Source organism: Lathyrus oleraceus, chromosome 3 (assembly GCF_024323335.1).
Source record: "Lathyrus oleraceus cultivar Zhongwan6 chromosome 3, CAAS_Psat_ZW6_1.0, whole genome shotgun sequence".
Classification (NCBI taxonomy): Eukaryota; Viridiplantae; Streptophyta; class Magnoliopsida; order Fabales; family Fabaceae; genus Lathyrus; species Lathyrus oleraceus.
Window position 1 is genome coordinate 423,626,319 of NC_066581.1, and position 20,540 is coordinate 423,646,858.

A 20,540-nucleotide genomic window follows, 5' to 3' on the forward strand; every position below is an offset into this window, starting at 1 on the left:
ACCGAGGCGGATTACGTTGTAGCCGGTAGTTGTTGTGCCCAAATCTTGGGGCTCAAACATTAATTACTCGACTTCAATGTTCAACTTGAACGTATTCCCATTTTGTGTGACAATACAAGCACCATTAATATAACCAAAAATCCTATACTACAGTCACACACTAAACATATTGAAATTCAGCACCACTTCCTTAGGGATCATGTTGATAAGGTGATGTCGTTTTCGAGCACGTTGATAGCAAAAATCGACTTGCCGATATTTTCACAAAACCACTTGCGACAGAATCTTTCTTCCACATCCGTAGGGAACTTGGTGTTCTCGATATCTCAGATCGCTTTTAAATTTATATATGATGCTTGCTCTATACCCATTCTTGTCTATTCTTTGATTAATCACATTGATAAGTGCGAGCTATGTGATGGCATTCCTGTCTATTTGAACTATCTTGATCATTTATACATGTATGTACTTGTTCTATACAATGCACTTTCTTAATGTTTATTTTATGGTTTGGTCTAAGCTTAATCCATTTCTATGTTTGAAATATGTGTAAACTTGCTTAAGAATCATATTTAACATGCATTCATCATTAGGACCATTGTTGTATTTCATGTTTGCATGTTATTGTGTTTAGTTTATTTGTCTTGGAACTTATGTTAAACAAACTTGGCTATGTAGTGTACTAAATTTCTTTTTCTAGTTCCGTCTCTTATTTATGATTATATTTCTTACATTAACTTCATTTTATGTGAATGATTGTTGATGTTAATCTGTTGCAAAGTGGTTGATTACGTGCTTATAAATATATTTTGTTTCTGGTTGACCTTGTTCTTGTCCCTTTTTGATGTTGTCAAAGGGGGAGAAGTAATGGAAACACAACCTATGATTATGATAGCAAAGAGGGAGTATGTGAGGGCAAAGGTTCTTAGTCCTTGTTTTAATGATGTCAAACCTTTTAGTAGCTCATACTGTGTACTTTGGACGATGTCATCATATCGTAGAGTGAATTTATTGTTTAACATGCTCAAAGTATCAATTCAATGTGTCTATGCATATATGAGCATCTCATATATGTCAATATTGCACTTGATCATTGTTGGTACCTTAGGTCCATAAGAGAATGGTTTGGGTTGACCAAAATACATCTTAAAAACTCATTTTTGACCATTTAAAATCTTTGAGTTGACTCATAAAATCTTTGAGTCGACTCATAAAATCTTTGAGTTGACTCATTCATGCATGTCATTTTCTTTGTAACTCACGGGTCTGAACAGGTCGAGTTTTTGAGTCGACTCATTTTTGGAAAAACAAGATGAGTCGACTCATCTCCTATTTGAGTCGACTCATTACCTGTTTTATTTGAATTGTGTTGCTGCGAGTCTGAATAGGTCGAGTCTTTGAATCAAATCATTTTTGGAAAATCAAGATGAGTCAATTCATCTCCTGTTTGAGTCGACTCATAATCTATTTTATTTTAATTATGTTGTTACGGGTCTGAACAGGTCGAGTCTTTGAGCCAAATCATTTATGGAAAAACAAGATGAGTCGACTCATCTTCTGTTTGAGTCGACTCTTCGCCTGTTTTATTTGAGTTGTTTTGCTGCGGGTCTGAACAGGTCGAGTTCCCAATGTGAACAGGTCGAGTGGTCGTTGTTTTTACTCATTTTTCTATTGTGTATTTTGCAAAAAATCCGGTTGTGTTTCTGACTTGGTCCATGCATCATATATATATATATATATATATCTATATATATATATATATATATATATATATATATATATATATATATATATATATATATATATATATATATATATATATATATATATATATATATATATATATATATATATATATATTCTAGTTTTTTTTTCAACAGAAAACAAGAAAAGTGAAAGATATACACTAAAGTTCCTCTTCATCTTCATTCTTCATTGCATATTTCAACGACTACACATAACAATTTTTATTGATCATAGTGCATTGTTAGTGGGTTTTAATTGAATATAATCATAGGGTTTTGTCCTCCAAGATTTAAGGGATTTTGCACAAATCTTTGCTTCATAGATTCAGCCGAGTGAAAGGTTTGCAGAACGGTGAGTTCATTCAAACGAGTAACGGTAACCGAAGGATTGTGAAGAAAGGTTTGGGTTCAAGTGTGTCGCAATTGAAATCAACCGAGCTAGAGTTTTGGAGAACTTGGAGTTCTTGCAATAAGGTAGCTACAATCGGATGTTTCACGCATATCCGATTGAAATCAGCCGAGCTAGAGTTTTGGAGAACTTGGAGTTCTTGCAATAAGGTAGCTACAATCTGAGGTTTGTTCGGAACGTTTGATGCACTTGGTTCAACTTAAATCAAGTGGAGAGAAGTGAATAGGATCTACAACAACACTTATGTTTGCTTGGAGGTGATCATTTCTTCTCTTGTATAAACTTTGCAATTGATAGTAAATATCTCAATTCTAGTTTTAGAATTGGGAGCAAACGTATCCTAAGCGAGGACGAAAGGGGAATTGCCTAAACAAATTTGGTGTTGTTCTCTCTTTCTCTAACTCTTTAATTTCTGCATAAATTGAATCTTGTAGGAAACTAATTTGTAACTTCATCTCGCTTAATTGTTGTGCATTAAAGGAGTTTGATAAATAATTACAATCACTTTGGTTGTAACGAAGAACTTTTTTGCACAATCAATTCTAATGAAATTAAGGCTTGGTGTAGTGTGCACACCAAGTGTTTGATAAAATTAACTTCACACAAGTTTATCAATATTTTACTTATTTTCTCATTGTTTTAATTCATCTGGTAGCTATATCAAAAAATTGTGTATTTGATCAAATGATTAAGATTGTTGTTGATTAGCCTTATCTTAACTAAAAAAAAAATCATTTTGCAAAACTTAGGTAGCGGCTGTTCGAAATCAACCTTTGCAATATGATTTTAGCCGCAGGACCTTTGCAATATGATTTTAGCCGCAGGACCAACTACAGTTTTAAGCAACTGTCACAATTTTTTGTTCATAGAACTAATAAGATGGTAATATTAGTGGTGATTCATCTAGTTAACATTATTAAAATGTATGAGAGTGGGAATTCATTTGGCATATTATTAAAATGGATTGTTTCCCTCACATACTAAATGTATCTCCTCTTTATTACTAAAAAAACTTCCTGAAACAAAAAAAAACACTTCATCATTCCATATCGTGTTCCTTCTCAATATTCTCACTGAATCTCAAAGAACTTAAAATCCCTCTCATTACATTGAATCATCGTCAACAACAACTTTATCTCATATGGAAAACCCTAAATCTGAAAACCCATTCCTCTATCTATTTGAGTGTTTACATTACGACTATCACGACGAACCCTAAATCTGAAAACCCTTTCCTCCATCTATTTTAGTGCTTGCTACAATCACGACGGTCCTTAAGTTTATCAAATTGTCAACAAGTATCCATTCCCTTGTTTTCATTGTGAGTAAATAGATTCTCCCCTCCACCCCAACCCTAATTTCTATGTTGAGTCTATATATATTGTATGTGTTGAGTAAATGTTTCATGTGTAAACATGATTTATCCTAAGAGATTATAAATATAAATGAAGTAGTGTGTATATGTTGTTGCTCCTACCTCTGTACATCTCTATTTGAGTGAGAATGGAGAGGTAGATCTTGGTGAGTTAGGAATCCTATACTACATCTTATATTTGTTTTCTAGTTTACTATATTTGGTATAATGTGTGATGATATTGTCTTGGTCACTGCCTACTTTTAATAGCTATAGGTGTGAGTATCATATCCCACAATGTGATTGGCTATCTTTCAATGATTTATTCTACTTTAGTGGATATATGTTCTCCTTTAGGAAAACCTCCATATGATTCTAAATAATTTTCTGATTTTTTTCCTGATGATGAGTAGATATTGGATGAATATGTTGCATATTCATTTTCCACAATTGGTGAACCTTCAATGCTTATCTCGCTGTGGATTTTCAGCCCTATGTTTTTCCTGCATTTGATTAATTTGAATTGATCCATTTGCAGTTTCTATGCTGCATTTAAGCATTAGAAAATTTTGTATTTCAGTACTTATATAATGATCCAATCTTCCCCTCTGTTTTATTGTCATTTTTAGCATTTTTTGTTTGTTTTAAACGGATGAATTCAATGATATTTGATCATTCTTTATATGCCAGTTATTTTATGATACCCAATTTCGAAGCTTGTTTCATTTTTGTTTGTTTTTGTGATGGATAATCTGTTTCTACTGTATGATTGTGGTAATTTTGCAGTTTGGAAAAATTATAGCCCGACGAGAAGGAGGTTCAACAGGCTAAGTCTGAAATTCTTAGACCTAAATTAAAAATTAGGGATCTATTTCAAAACTTGGATTCATTGTATGGTGAAGGAAAGCTTCATGAATCATTGCTTGATTCCGAGGGAGAGATTCATAGTGAAGATGTAGGTTATTCCTTTATATTCATTCTTTAATGAAGCTTCCAGTTACCTAGGATTTTGGAGTTGTGACCCTGATTACGCGACTGATCCTTGTTCATAGGTTTTTTACCGAAGCAACTACTGTTGCTGGAAGTATTTTGGATAATAACTTGGGACTTCTTTCAGACGATTCTAATGATGATGATTATAATCCTAATGGCCCAGAGGATGTGGAGGTTGAAGGAGGTGAATCAAGTTTTGACGAATCTGAGTATGCTTCCGTTTCTGAGAAAATGGAGGAGGCACATCAAGAGGATTTATACATAGTTCTTCCTTTTGAAGATTCAGAGGATGATGATTATGATCCTGATGTTCCAAATCCTTGGTGGTAAATCCATTGAAGAAAGTTCAGGCTCTGATTTCACATCCGACTCTAAGGACCTTGTTGCAATTAAGGATAACATGTCCGATGAACAATATGGCGATGTCACATCTACATCGGTAGATAATATTAAGAAGAATGGTTCTAATAAACAAAACCGCAAGAAGCCATCTCTAGCTGATGAACTGTCATTTTAGTGGAGCCAGATCTCGGCGAAGTAGATTTGGCTCTGGTTTCTGGCAAAAAAATGTGGAAAGGTTGGACTACTAAAAGCTGTATGAAGTAAGTCCCTTTTTGTGGTATGAGGTGTAAAATAATATACTTTGATTCTACATGCAATGTCTTTTCTTATTATAAGCAGGGTATACATTACACAGTTTGACACATGATGCACATTTCTTATATGTGTCAAAATATAATAAAATATCATCAATATCTTATAAGGTAATTTATTATATTCTAGCAGTATCATAATAGAACCTTCACAGTGACTTGTTTCAGTACTATTTTCTTGCCGAGTTCTGCTAAGTATGAAAGAACTATATTATTCTTGTTAGTTGTAAAAGAAAACATAATTCACCCATTTTTCTAACCGAATGAACTGAAGATTTCTAGAAGACGTGTGCCGTTAAATCAATTTATTGTTCATTTTGTTTTTTCCTATCCAAATATTTTAGACTATTATATTCCTATTGTAGGATACATACCACATTGACACTAGTGATGATGAAGATTGGGTTGCCACTGCTATTCCAAGTAGAAAAAAGAAACTAACTGGTAAAATTATTCCAGTGGCACCAAATGAAAGTTCCTCAAATAATTACAGATGTTTTGCTAAGAGGAACACCTATTTCGAAAGTACTCGTCCTCGCCATACTTTTTTTTTCATTTATGTTCTACAGCTGATAAAATAAAGTTATTATGTGTAGGTGATGGAGCTTCTATTTAATCAGTACTTGTGGCTTACAACTCACAAATCTTTCGCTTTGAGGGTGGCGAATTTGAGTATAAACTCTCAAATTTCGTCTGTCACGAAAACTTCATTACAGATCAGCTGCATGTATGTCACATATTTTTATACATTAAAATTCACTGCCATAATATTTTTCTCATATAGGTGACAAAATTATGTCTTTAATTTTAATAAGTCATATTTGATTGCAGAATGGTGTGAGATGATTAATGTTAGATATGCATGATTACCACAGTGACATTTGGTTATGTTGTGGACCGTGAGCGATACTTACATTCAATGTAAGAGATCCTTTCTAATTTTCCTGAATGATCACACATAGTGAAAGTCTTCTAATTTTGTCTTATGAATAATTTAACAGCAACCTGATATTCATGTTAAAGAGATAAATGTATTCCTGACAAAACATCAAATCGAGATCACTTCAAATGCCGAAGAATGGTAGTGACCGGTTAACTTTCAAGAAAATGATAACCATGAATCATAGACTAATGGTGTTCACTTCAAATGTAGCTAAAGAGGCTTCTGAACACGTTGCATATGAGTGGAACTATGTTTTAGAAAATAAATGTGAGTCCCAACTAAAGAGGCTCTTGTCAAGCTTGGACGCCAAGAAGTGTTACATCCCATGCAGTAGTGCATATGTTATTAATAGGTAAAGAAATAATAGTTCCAACTTATACTTATTATTTGTTTAAAATTCTATGCAAAGAGATGTTATTAACATTAGAGAGTTACATCCCATGTTTCTTTCTATAATATTATTTAATTATTCTTATTACTATTAGTATAATTCTGTATCTAGTTTTGTTTCATTCTGTGTAACTTGGATGCTGATTTTTACAAGTTTAATGAAGTTTAATGTTTATTTTATTGATGTAACTAAAAACAAGAAACACCAAGTAAATAAGTCTTAGTGTTTTACTCTTATATACACTATGAAATTAATATTGGACTTACAACTCTAATGATTTTGTTCTAATTTTAGAAAAATATGTGTAGTGTTATGTAGTGATTTATCATGTATAAGTTATGTTATCATGTTGCTTGACTTGTCTCTATTTCATATTTTGATTGTTTCAGTTATGGTATGTGGTTTCAAAGATATTGGGTGAAGAGGAGCATGACATGAAGTCAGAATAATAATTAAAAAAAATGAGACCGAGCTTAGTGTATTCGAAAAAGACCCAGATAAAATTAGAGGAGGAAATAGGAAAGTTCTTGTTGAGTACATGAAACAATCTCATAACCTAACTCTGAAACCTTAGATGTTGTCTCCCTTCGAGAAATTGATGCAAGCACCTTCAACATGGTTCAATTTTTCTTTACGCACATTAGCCATTTCTAGCTATAATGGCCATGGGATTAACATAATTGTCGGGGTCAGTTTAGGGCTTCCAGTCCTTGTCATCAGTGTGGTGAGTGTCTCATCTTACTGGCTAGGCTAGACTGCTGGACTAATAGATGAAACAGGAAACCTAACTGGCGGGCTGTTTCTAGATCTAATAGGTTTAAAACCTTAGCTACAACTAATAAAGAACTTACTTTTACATGTAGGAACATCTTATGACTGAGAACTTTACATTTAACGTCGGCTATGTTTAATGAAATATATATTATACAATTATGGAGGTTACAACCGTCTCTATTTTTAATGAAATATATATTATACAATTATGGTAGTTACAACCGTCGCAATAGTATATTGGAGGCAGTTTCAAAACCGTTGTGGAAAGTTATGGCTGTTGGAGCGACAATTTCACAAATTGTCGCTATACAACCTTGTGACACATCTGTAGTTGCAACCATGGTAACGTGAAAATTGCGTTGGTTCTAACCGTCGTAATCTACCAAAATGAACTGTCGCAACTTACTAATTTTCTTGTGGTGATAGTCATTCCGTTAGGTTTCACGCATATCCGATATTTCCTGTAATGGATCGCTTAGACGATCATGGTATAGGGAGCTTTCTTAACCTTTAAAAACAATTTTAAAAAGCGTTAAAATTTTAAATAACTGATATATTCAACCTCCTTTATAGATCGGTACTATCGTTTAATAGTTTCTTCTCTGAAGAGCTTAGCGTTGGGGATTACATGGGTTCATCTTCTATAATTGTTACATTGTTTTTCCATTAATCCATTAATAATACAATATCTTTCCCTCTTGAAATTTAGTTCCTAAAATTGGTCCGACCTACCAGATAATTGCTATAAACTATCGAAAACTTCAAGATTTCTGCCAAATAACTGCATGAAACTATCGGATACTGTCGAATAACTGTCAGGAACTACCTAATAACTACATGGAGAGCCAACTATGTAGGGTGTTTGAACTATGAAGAGGGAATTACTAGATTTTATGGGGTCAAATCTTGTTGGGTGGATCTTTGTGGATGAAAAATTCTGTGAGAAGAACAAAATTCATTATGAGGATAAGTTGCAATTGGCATTCATGAGCATGGAAGATGAAGGAGTGATGCTATGGTTTTATTATTGGTGGGAAGAGAATTCATATGTTGATTGGAATTAATTTTCTATGGCTAGAATTTGGAGCATAAATAATGCAAAATCATGAATCAAAGCCAAAACTATGGAATGTGACAGAACACACGATGAGCCAAAGTCAGATGAGAGGAAATTCAGTGTTGAACGGGAAGCAAAAAGTTATACAAAAGTAGAATCTGACTCCAAATAGATTGTTGATACAATGAGAGAAACGAATTACCAAAAATGAGGAACAAAAGCAATAGGTAACAAAAAATGGTTAACGAGATTCAAATAATCCAAGCGGTCAAACTTTGACCCCCATCGGAACCACTAAATGCAGATTTGCATACACGCATCTCTTCAAGCTCTGATCTGTAAGGAATGAAAGAGGGGTTCCATGGGTTTCTCAATTTTTTATTTGACAGAGGTAAGTTATTGTGTCGAGGACCAAAATGGAGTTTCGAAAATAAAATTATTTGTAAAATCAGAGATTTTCTACGGGCTGATCGTGAACCAAAATGGAGTTTCGAAATGGATATCCTCTGAATTGAACCGGAGTTTTGCGCATGCTAACCCCAAAATGAGTTGATATTTTATAATAAAAATCTCAAACCAACTGAGCTTTTACTATGTTGAACTCAAGAACCAATTAAGGTTTTCACCAAGCTAATCTTAAATCGATAGAGCTTTTAAACAAGTTGAGCTACAAAGCCGTTGTGGGGATTTTAGTCGTTGACCTTCATGAACCAAAAGAGATTTTTTCTTCTTCGAGAACTCACGAATCAAATAGAGATTTTCTAAGACAATCCTCAAACTAAACAAGAGCTTTTACTGATTTAGCTCGCAACCAAAATAACTTCCTACAAAAGACATATTTGCTCAAGAGATAATACACTCTTGGTAAACTTATAATTAATCCCTCACCTAAAACAATAATCCTCACTTAGATTTAAGATTACTCTCAAAACACTAAGGGTAAAATATATATGTCATAAAATTGAGAAATTTAGTGAAAATGATAAGAGAAGAAAAAGTGAGATAAAAGCTCATTTTCTGGAAGTTAGAAAGTGATAGCGAAGCTCTCTCTTTATAAGTCAAGTCATGGTGTAAATTTGAAAACAATTCATGGGCCAAATTAATGCCATTATCGATTAGGCTAATTGATTATTGACCTTCAATAATCCATTACTCAAGTCACAAATGAAAGTTTTTGATATTTAGTAATCGATTATAGACTCAACTTAGGGGTAATAGTCGATTATGTCATTAGGTTTAATCACTTATTTAGTTGAAAAATGTCTTATAATCAATCAGACACTCCCTTAATCAATTATTCAGTCTCATGACCTCCTTCTTTGTGGTTGGCGTCACCATTTGAATAACCAATTCACATTTGTCTGAGTTTGCCTATATCCCCCCATCGATATTAAATAAAAACCCATAAATTTCCCATCTCTGACTCCAAAGGTATACTTCTCTAGATTAAGCCTCGTGTTGTACTACCAGACTCTTTGGAACACATGAGAGAGATGCTCGCCGTGTAGTTCTTCTTCGTCGGACTTAACGATCATGTTTTCCATTTACATCTCTAATGCTTTACCTATTTATTTCTTGAAGACCTTATTAATCATCATATAGTAGGTTTCCCTTGCAATTTTCAGGCAAAAAAACATCACATTATACTTATAGTTAGTTAGTTTGGTCCTGAAGGTTATTTTTCCCTATCTGGCTCATACAAGGGAATTTGGTTGTATCTGAAATACACATCCATGAATGACAAAAGGTTATATCCAACTGAATTTTCCACAAACTTGTCTTTATTTGGAAGGGTATGGGTCTTTAAAGCATGCTCGATTGAGATCTATGTAATTAACGCACATCCTCCACTTCCCCGAAGCCTTTTTTTACTCACAATGTTGGAGAGCCATTTAGTATATTTAACTTTTGAGATAAATTTGGAATTTAGTAAGCCATGGACCACTTTCATGGTTGCTTCAGTTTTTTCAACTAATTGTAGCCTCCCACGTTGGGGCACAAACCATGCACAAGGATAAATATTTAATTGATGACATGATACATTTGGATCTATGCATGACATACTGTGGGGAGAAATTGTGAAAAAGGTCAACATTGAAATTTAGGCACTCAATGAGTCCTTTCTTTACCTCAATTAGAAAATCATCATCTGTTTGAACCAATTGAGTCAGATGACTTCAAACTCTTCGTTTGGGATCGACCTCAAGGTCTTCATCTTGCCTTTATTCTATATGCTTAGCTTATTGTTCTACGGGGTTTTGTTCTCATACACATGCTTACTTCGTTGACTTTTACCTCATTTACACATGGATGACAAAAAATGCCATAAAGTTCTTTAATGTTACCTTGTATATAAGATGAGCTCCACACTAATCAGCTTTAACAAGGACTGGCTGACCCACATCATTATGGTATTTCATCTTTAAAAGAATTGGAGAGGCTACGACATACAGGGCTGCTAGGAACAAACTTTCAAGAATGGCGATGTAAACACTTTCACAAGGAATTACGAAGAAAATGATGTTAATAGTCCTTATGTACTTCCCTTTGTCGAAATAAAGTAGTAGGTCTAGTATTCCACATGGTTGAGTTATGGAGTCATTGAAATCTAGAAGGCTTTTACCTCCATATAGCTTCAGATGTTGCATGTGTAACCCTAACATTTTGAAGATTTTTAGATACATGAGATCTTAGGAGCTTCCATCATCAATAAGGATCCTCGTCACTGAATGATTGGTTATGGTGGTAGTTACAATAAGCGAAAGTGTTGTGTTAGGAGTTCATTCCACCTTCTCGTGGTCACAGAACTTAGAATTAGTCTATCTTTTCGTTGTTTTTTTTATATGCATACTACTTTGTGACATATGCTTTTTAACACCAAGTTTCTCTAGTCGACCAAATCGATGGCGCGGATTGGGGATGATCCCACATTAGAAGTCCAAAAAATACTCTAAGAAGTAGGATCAGAGGATATTTTCTTCATCTTAGCGTGATTGTTATAGCAATCATGACTTGAATAAAATGGATCCGATTGTGGAAATTTGCAAGAATCAGAAGTCGATTTCCATAGACAGTGCCACAGTTCAACGATTCTATTGAGGAACCAGAATTGTTCGGTGAACATCGAAACAAAACTTTGATACAATGGAGTAAACTTCCAGTCCGGCGGAGAATGGGATGACTTACAAAGTTAGTCCTCTAACGCCTAAGTCAACGAGGGGATGAAAAAAATGTGTGAGATGATAATGAATTTAATCATACATTTTCCTTCATGTGGGATTCTTTATATATGAGAGTTAGTTGCAGTGTTCTAGATCAGAATTAGATGAGATACTTTTCTTACTGGGCCTTTGGCCAGTCCAAAATAGTAGGCATGCATGCTCTAAATGTAACACCTTATATCCCTACTAGGCCTTTAATAAAACAATTCAATATAACTTAACAAAATACAGTGTCACGCATGCTTCACCATAACATAAAAGAACCACAATTAAAACTTTCAGAAATAAGCAGCGGGAAAACTAATGAGTTTAACATATAAATCTCAACAACAATGAATGAGAAAATAGTTCAACAATCCTCAAAATAAATAAGACATGAAAAAAGGGAAAATAGAATAGTCAGTTCCCCAATGTTACATATTAGAGCGACTCCACTAAGATCTGAATGATAAATAACTAAAGAGGCACAACACCATCCTCTAGCATCAAGCATATACTCTTGTACTTGATCGTCTATACCCTAGAGGAGCACATACGCAACAACAAATAGAAAGGGGTTAGAATACATTCATATACAGATAGTGTACATAAACAACAAAGATAGATAAGCAACATGTTATCAGTCTCACAACTCATTTCAACTACCAGAACAATATTGATAACATAAACTCATACAAGATAACCCAATTAACTCATATAATCAATTAACTCATATGAAATGCATATATGTATGCAATGTTTGACTCCTCAACTCTATCAATGCTCGTTGTGGTCCCCTCTCTAAACTGGTCTCGCAACTCAACTCTATTGTCGCTATTGGGGTTTCGGATAATGAGTGAACTGGACGGGATGAACAAAAGATCAGAAGAGTCGCCACCAAATTTTATTTGTGCGCCTCTATCGGAGAGGCGAGGGGAAATAATCGATAAAACCCTCAAAAGGATAAGCATACAAGAAGCGCTAGACAAGAATAAGGAATCAGTCTCGCAACCGAGATTAGGGTTCGGGAGTCGGTTACGCAAGGGGAAGGTATTAACACCCCTTACATCCATGGTATTCCACGGGAACCATTTGGGTTGTTTTACATATGTGTGAATTTATCCATCATTGCTTTATTTTCAAAGGAATGTGTGTGAAAGAGAGGGTTTTTGTTTTTTATTATAGTGCTTCTAGCAGTACAAATTTGAGATTAAGCTATTAATTAACTTAATCGCAAAGTACAAACAAAACCCAAGGAAGTTTTAAAACAAAACTAACAAAAGAGAACATGGGTCCGAGGGTTGGTTATGCAAACATCCTAAACATCCATGGTACTCCATGGGAATCTTTTTGAAATTTGTGCACATTTTAGCTTGAAAAGTGTGTTGTTTGCAAAAGATTGGAGAGATGGGAAAAGAAGCATTTTCTTTATTTTTGATATTTGCTAAGACTTTTAAAGTCTCATGCCTACGTACCAACAAAGTGAAATGAAGGATCAAAACCTCGTAGTTCGTGGTAAAAATAACAAAAGAGTTTATTTTGGTTCATATTTAATGAGAAGACATTTTGTCATTTTAAGGAGAATACTCAACTAGTCACCCAAAAGTATGAGAACTTTGCATCATCATGAGAAGGGCTCCAACTTGGATAAGGATCAACAAGTATGCCACTAGCTCCCACAGATGGAAAAGTGTTATCATCAATACTATGGAGATAGGAGAATTATAACTCAACTATGGAAATAACTCATGTCTAATGCCTTGAGAAAATTTTTAAAAGGAAAAATGCACAAGGGTACAAAATGGTTTGAATGAGTTAGGCCATTTTAGTATTTTGAAATTGGTGTAAGTATGCTTAAGGTGAATTGACATTTATTGAGAAAAAGATTTTTAAAGTCACTTGATAAAAGTCAAGGTTTATTGATAAAGTGGTTCAAGCTAAAATAAGAAGGTTTTGAAAAAGAGAGAAGATTTTGAAAATTAAAGAAGGGGAGGAGAATAAGAGACTATCCTAATTCATAAAGTAAAATCTAAAGAAAAAAGATCTAACCAAGAGATGACAAGCTTTATGACATAAGTCAAGCAAGAATTCTCTCCTTTGGATTAAGCCTCAAGCAAGCCAAATAATAAGCAGATAGTAATCCATGTGTCAGATGAAACCAAAGTAACCAAGCCAGGTCTTCACAAAGAAGTCCATAGTCAAAGGTATCAGATGGATTCCGGGGTCTCAAGTCACAAGTCCCAAAGTATAGGCCAAAATCCTAATTCTAAGTCCATAACTCCACAAAGATGCCAAGGATAGTAGCCACAAGTCCATGAATCAAGATAACCATGTTTCTTTTTAGTTTTTTCTTTATTAGTGTTTTCTTTACAAAGATATGAAAGTAAAGTCCAAGTGGACAAAGAACAAATGACATAATCACAAACAATATGATATGAAATGGTAAACATAAAATATAGAGTAAATGACATAAAATAAAAATCATAAAGGTAAATGACTTTGAAGTAAAAGTTAATACAAGTAAGGTGTTAGTGAATATGTTAATAAAGATGAAAAGATGTTTTGGCCACCTTTTCGAGAACACTCAACCATCCATTCACAAGCATGAAAATATGAGCCTATACATCATTTATGAGAAGGGATCCAACTTGGATAAAAATCAACAAGTATGCCACTAGCTCTCATAAATGGAAAAGGAGCAACATTTTCATACAATGCCATGAGGAATATGAGACATACAGTCTCACTTATAAAAATGCCATTGCCTTTGGGACAAATTTAGCACTATGTTAAGCAATCATAATTGGACTTATGTAGAAGTCACAACTATCTAAAGTCAGTCAGTAACAATGTTTGTGTTAATACATGCTAGAGAAATGATATGTAAATCATCCTCCTAAAGCTATGTCACACAAGAAAAGAAAATGAAAGGAGATGGTCAAGCACAAAGTCTAGGAGGATGGTCCATTACTTCAATCCAAATTTCATGATACTTAGGACAAACTTATACATCAATCCAAAGTACCTTAAATAACTCATGATCACTTAGAAGGTAGATTTGAAATGATGAAAGTTCATCAAGCACCAACCCACACATCATGAACAAGATGGACACAATCCATCCAATTGATCAAAGGGAAAAGAAGGAGATGAAAAAGAAGGGGATAAAAGAAGTCACACCCAAATTGAACCATAAATTTGATCAAGTCATCATCAAAATCAATCATCCATTTTGGTGGATTAGGGTTTTCACCTCATCAACATCCAAGATCCATTGAGTTTGATGAGACTTGAAGTCAAAATCATCATGATTCAAGGCCAACAGAAGTTCACAAGGTCAAACAAATTTAAAATATAATTAAATAAAATAAAAATGCATAAAGGTGTTTTTAAATGATTTTTAAAATGGAGAAGAAGAAGAAGGGGATAAGAGAAGTCACACCCAAATTGAACCGCAAATTTGATCAAGTCATCATCAAAATCAATCATCCATTTTGGTGGATTAGGGTTTTCACCCCATCAACACCCAAGATCCATTGAGTTTGATGAGACTTGAAGTCAAAATCATCATGATTCAAGGCCAACAGAAGTCCACAAGGTCAAACAAATTTAAAATATAATAAAATAAAATAAAAATGCAATTAAAGGTGTTTTTAAATGATTTTTAAAATGGAGATAAAATGGAAAATCCACAAGGTCCTTCAAAACACCAAATAAATGGCAAAGAAAATTATGGAATGTTGGAAATAAAATGAGAAACATAAAATAAAATTTTCAGAATTAAAAAAATGCAAGAAAGTATTTTTAAACCAATTAAAACAAAGAAGAAAAGAGAAAAATAATGAAAAATAGCAAATCAACGAAATGAAATATGGAAAAATAAAAATCAGATGAAGAAAAATAAAAGAGAATTTTAGAAATTATATTGGGATTTTTTGGATAAAAAATGAAATTACTTGATTTTTTAAAGAAAAAGCAATTTTAAATATTAAAAGAAAAATAATTAAAATCAGAAAAAACCAGGAGCGTTGGAGGACACCTCATTAATTGATGTGGCAAATCCAACACTCCAAATGATGAGAAACACGATGGAACACGCTGTAAGCCAAACACAGGATCAAGTTTGAAGCTAACCAATCAAAACATTTCAAAATGCCAACGTGTCTGGTCCAAACTCAGATCACCTGAGAAATACTCCGGTTGTCTTCTCCGGTGAGCTCTCACCGAGTTTCATCATTTGGTAACTTCAAGACACGAGACCACCACCATTGTGATCCTCTTCTCACCCTGAATTCAACCTTATGCTTCAAATTCATTTATACGAACTGAGCAAAGGGAATTTCAAAGAAGTTTCTAAAACAAGCAAAACACGAAATGTAAAATTAAATGACGAGCATGATCAATCAACACCAGATAAGTTAGGGGAAAGCATCAGAGAGTGAAGAACTACATTGTGGTAACTTGTTTGAGTTCAAATGATGCTCAGAACTACCTTGTCCAGATGGTGATCAGAAGTTGATGAAACTCGATCTGGTTGGATCAATTCAGAAGGTCTCAAAGCTTGGGAGTTGTTGCAAAAGTTTCAGAGAATGCCAATGGAGCTAATGGAATCAAGAAAATGGATTGAAACTAGCTTAAACTCAAAACACGATAGTTGATTTTTTTGGAAAATTTCAAGTTGCAGCAGGGGTTTCTTAGCTTTCCAAAGCTTGCAAATGAAGGTAACGAGTTCCTCTATTTATAAGGAAGCAATTGGTGATCTCATACCTGCCAAATGATGCTCAATTCGTGCAAAACCAATTTGCTCAGAATGCATGGAAAGTATGACTTGCAATCCGTCAAAACTCAGCCAAATGATTCGTTTTAAGTGTCAATTAACTACTGGAGGTTTGATTAAACATGTTTAGTACCAAAACACTTGATAATTTGGCTTGGAGTTGAGTTTAGTCACGATCAAATTTCGGGCAATGGTGATTTCTTCAGTTTCAAGTTACCATGTTTAACTCAATGGGGCATCCTACTCAAGAGGCTTTTTGCTCCCATTCTTTTTGCAATGTGTTAACATCATGGACAAGTTTACAATGAGCCAAGAAAGGTTGCATTTGTATGTTTGAGCATAAAGTTATGGTGTGTTGAAGTTGGCCAAGTTTAAAATACTAGTCACATAACTTAGAAAAATTCGAGTGCTTCATGGCTGAAAATGACCTATAATGTCCCAATGAATTCAATGGCCTTCCAAGCATAATGTGACCTTGGTCCTTGAAGAAAACTTGTACAGAGTATCACCAATGACATTGTTCAAGAAGAATCATATTCATATGTTGAAAATTGAAGAAGTTGTGATCTTTGAAAATTGACAAAAAGTTACTTAAAAATAGGTCAAATTTCACTAAGTCCGCAAATGACCTATAATGTCTCCAAACTTGTGATGATCCTCCAAGCATAATTGGATCTTGTCATGTAAAGAGAAGTTGTAGAGGATGTTAAGAAGCGTCATATGCAAAAAGGGGCATTCATAAATGTTGAGAATTGAGGGATTTATGAACCTTGTAACCTTGACTTCAACATGTTGACTTTTAGGTCAAACCACTTGGAACAAGCTTGTGTATTTGGACTTTTATTGCATTTCAAAGCACATGGGTGATCATATGAACTCAAGATAAGGTGTCCTTTATTGGCCCTTGATTAAATTTCTCAAAGCTTGAAGTTGCTTGTTGAAGAAGGCATGAAAATAAACACATGAACCTTTTGACTTTCCTTGAGAAGTAAGCCTTAAAACTTTGAGATGCTCTTGATTTGAGGAGCCCTATCTTGCACAATAAACATAAGAGAAATAAGGAATATTTTTGGCATTTTTATTAGTGGTTAGATAAGCAATAGACACAAAAGTAAAACAAAACATAGAAGTACTTGGTGATCCCTGCAGGAAGCAAACCCAAATATGGATAGGGGAAGGGCCAAGATGTGACCTTGATTGTATGCAAAAGATGAAAGAAGATGTGGGATCTTAGGGTGAAAAATTAGGGTATGAATGTACTTGCCAAGGATTGGGCCCTTGTTCCTATATATGACTCATTCGGAGATGAGGGATCAAAGCTCCGTAGTTCGGAGTAGAAAATATTTGTGTGTTTGGTTGATTTTACCTTTGAGAAAAGGGTTTTCGGGTTGATGCCCTAAGGCACAAAAATTAGGTTTGATGGGTTGTGTGGATTTTTCCTTAAGCAAATGAGTATGAAAATAATTTGTGATTAGATTGCACTAAAGTTTATGGACGAAGGTGAATATTCTAGACAACAAGCCAAGCGTCCTGCATCCAAAATAATCAGAGTGAGGATAGGAATGCTCCATTATCACTCGTTCTCCACCACTTAAGACTCGTGGCACACAATAATAATCATAGTTATTAAGTATTTTGAGTTTGATTAAGAAAAATCCGCTTGACGTTAAATCAAGGGTTTCTTTATTTTATTGAGAAATGTGGCTTATGCAACATGAATGCAAAGTAACCAACAAGAAAATAAAAGGGTATTATTGTAAGGTAGCCTAAGAGAAAGCCTTGTGTGTGCAAAATCTACCTATGCAAAACAAAGGAATAATGTTCTTACAACCATGTCCCCATAAGGTGGTGCCATGAAGCCATTCTTACAACCGGAATATAAGTATGAATGAAACCCAAGTGTTTATAAACCATCACAAAAGAGTAAAGGAAAAGGCTCCAAACATAGGTCCTAAATGGGATCCTCTAAGTCCAAATTATTAAGTGCCATGAATATGTTTGGTCTTTTAATTTTATCATGTATTGGTTCTTTTTGATGTAATGATAACAAATGACATTAAATAAATATGTGTGATGGAGTTTGCAACGATGATGATGAGTACTTAAACGTAAATGACAATGAACAATAACAATGATAACAATAAGAATGATAACAATAACAAAAGGTTAATGGTAATAAAAAATTAGGTTAAGTTATGGTCATGAACAAATGGACCAACATTGGGGGATTATTTACCCTTAGGTCAATGGATTCAAAATTTGGCAAATCAAGGAATAACTTATCATTGATACAAAGTACGGAAGATGATCAATGGATCAACTTATCATAGATTTGTAGCAAAGAAAGTTGTTCAACCTCAAGTCCATCTATCAATAAATTGAGAAAAGGAAGACTATACAACCCATAGTTGAAAGTTTTAACTAAGTTATTAGGTTAACAAGGTTATATTAAAAATATAATATTAACAATTTAAAGGGTTGTAAGACCCTAATTTTGACCCTAAGATCCCTCATGCTATCTCATCATGTGCATTAGCTTTGGGATCACACCTTGACATCCTCCTTACCCTCATTCATTGGGTTTGCATTGGGAGAGATCACCAAGCACATTTGATTGTATCATACTTTGTTTTTCATTGTTTACTAATAAAAATACCAAAAATATGTCAATGTATAATTTGTTGCTTTTGTAGGTAGTGTGCACATCCACCCATGCTCCATCAAGCTCATATCTAGGGCTTAAGACCCTCAATGCAAAAAGACTAATCAATACATGTTACACAATGATTCTAGTAATCATGTATGGATCCCTATGGTCTTCACATATCATTTTAATCAAGAATTCATCAAGAGTTTGAAGCTTGTTTACCTTGGAAGTCCTAATTCATCTAGGTATCTTGTGTGACTTCCTCAACAAGTTTCTTTAACATTTGATCAAATATTTCAAGGAATACTTAATTATACACATAAATGATCCTCCATGAGTCCCAAAAATCAAGATAATGTCAAGTTTGCAAGATGGTTCATGGTGGTTGACCAGAGAAAGTCAACTAGTCAAAACAGGGGTTCCCTAGACCCTATCTCCTACAATATTTGTCATATGAAAATGATTCCAAGAGAAAATTTACTCCTTATGACATTAAAAGAAACTTTAATGTTGAAGTCAAGAGCTAGTTTTTCTTAGAAAGTCATTTGTTATGGTAAACAATTATAGGTCATTTTGTCTGAACCCTAGTTAGGAGTTCAACTTCTAAGGACCATAACTTGCTCAATTATTATGAGATAAAATCCATTCAAGTTCCATAATTAAGTTCAATTTGTCCTCTTCAACTTTGATTTTTGGAAGGAGTTCAAATTCAACTTGAAAATGCATGTTCCAAGAGGAAACATTATAGGTCATTTTGGGCCATTACTATTGAACAAGTGATTTTCCTCAACTTCTAAAATGCATAACTCCTTCATGCCAAATCCAAATGAGGTCAAATTTGTGACCAAATTGAAGAGGTTTTAAAGAGATACAACTTTGAAGACAGAACTTTTTGAACATTTGACTTGGTACTTAGAAAATTTTCAAATATGTTTGATTTTCCAAACTTCCACCTCAAAATTCATCATGATCCAAGCTTCAAATGGAAAAGTGTTCAACATGAGTTCCCCTTGATCTCACCTTTCCAAAAAGTCCAAGATCATCTCATTTGGACCAAGGTTGAGGGACTTGCGCATGGCTCCTTTGTTGGGTTTGTTTTGGCAAGATTTGGATTCAAAGGATCATTCCTCTTTGCATGCTTCCATGTGATGACCTCAATACTCTTTGTGCATGAATTGGAGATGGATTGCATCGTTATTTAAGCCCAAAACATTGGCCATGCATCCATGCACCTTCGTTTCCAATTTTGGAAAAAAAATTAGTGGTGCAAAGATCAATTCCCTTGCCTAATTAAACAAGCTCATGGCCTTAGAAACGACATCAATATCTTGCCCAAGCTTTGCCAAGAAAACACAGACGCTCACACAATAGAATTTATTGAGGATTTCTTTGAAATTGAGTTTGAATTTCACTTTCTATTTTGAAGTTGAAACTCCAAGAATTCATTGCCTTTTCATTCTCAATTGATTACTACAAGCAAGAGGAGGAAAAATCAAGTAAATTCAGATCAAGATCAAGCTGAATTGAAGCTACTCGAAGGTGAAATTTCTGAAACTTCTCTTCTTCGATTCTCCCTCATTTCTCAATTATTTTGATT

At 34.1% G+C, this 20,540-nt stretch overlaps 1 long non-coding RNA gene across 4 annotated transcripts; it reads left to right on the forward strand.

Moving 5' to 3' along the window:
• Nucleotides 1–3,018: 3,018 nt before the first annotated feature.
• LOC127128020 (uncharacterized) lies at nt 3,019–7,483 on the forward strand. 4 transcript variants are annotated; one of them, XR_007805624.1, is made up of 8 exons: nt 3,021–3,475; nt 4,295–4,463; nt 4,561–5,103; nt 5,520–5,679; nt 5,751–5,881; nt 5,986–6,075; nt 6,156–6,449; nt 6,878–7,483. It is a non-coding gene; the product is annotated as an uncharacterized LOC127128020 (long non-coding RNA). The 4 variants fall into 4 exon arrangements; XR_007805625.1 differs by having other exon boundaries at nt 3,022–3,475; nt 5,520–5,598; XR_007805622.1 differs by having other exon boundaries at nt 3,019–3,475; nt 5,520–5,881.
• The last annotated feature ends 13,057 nt before the right edge of the window (nt 7,484–20,540 follow it).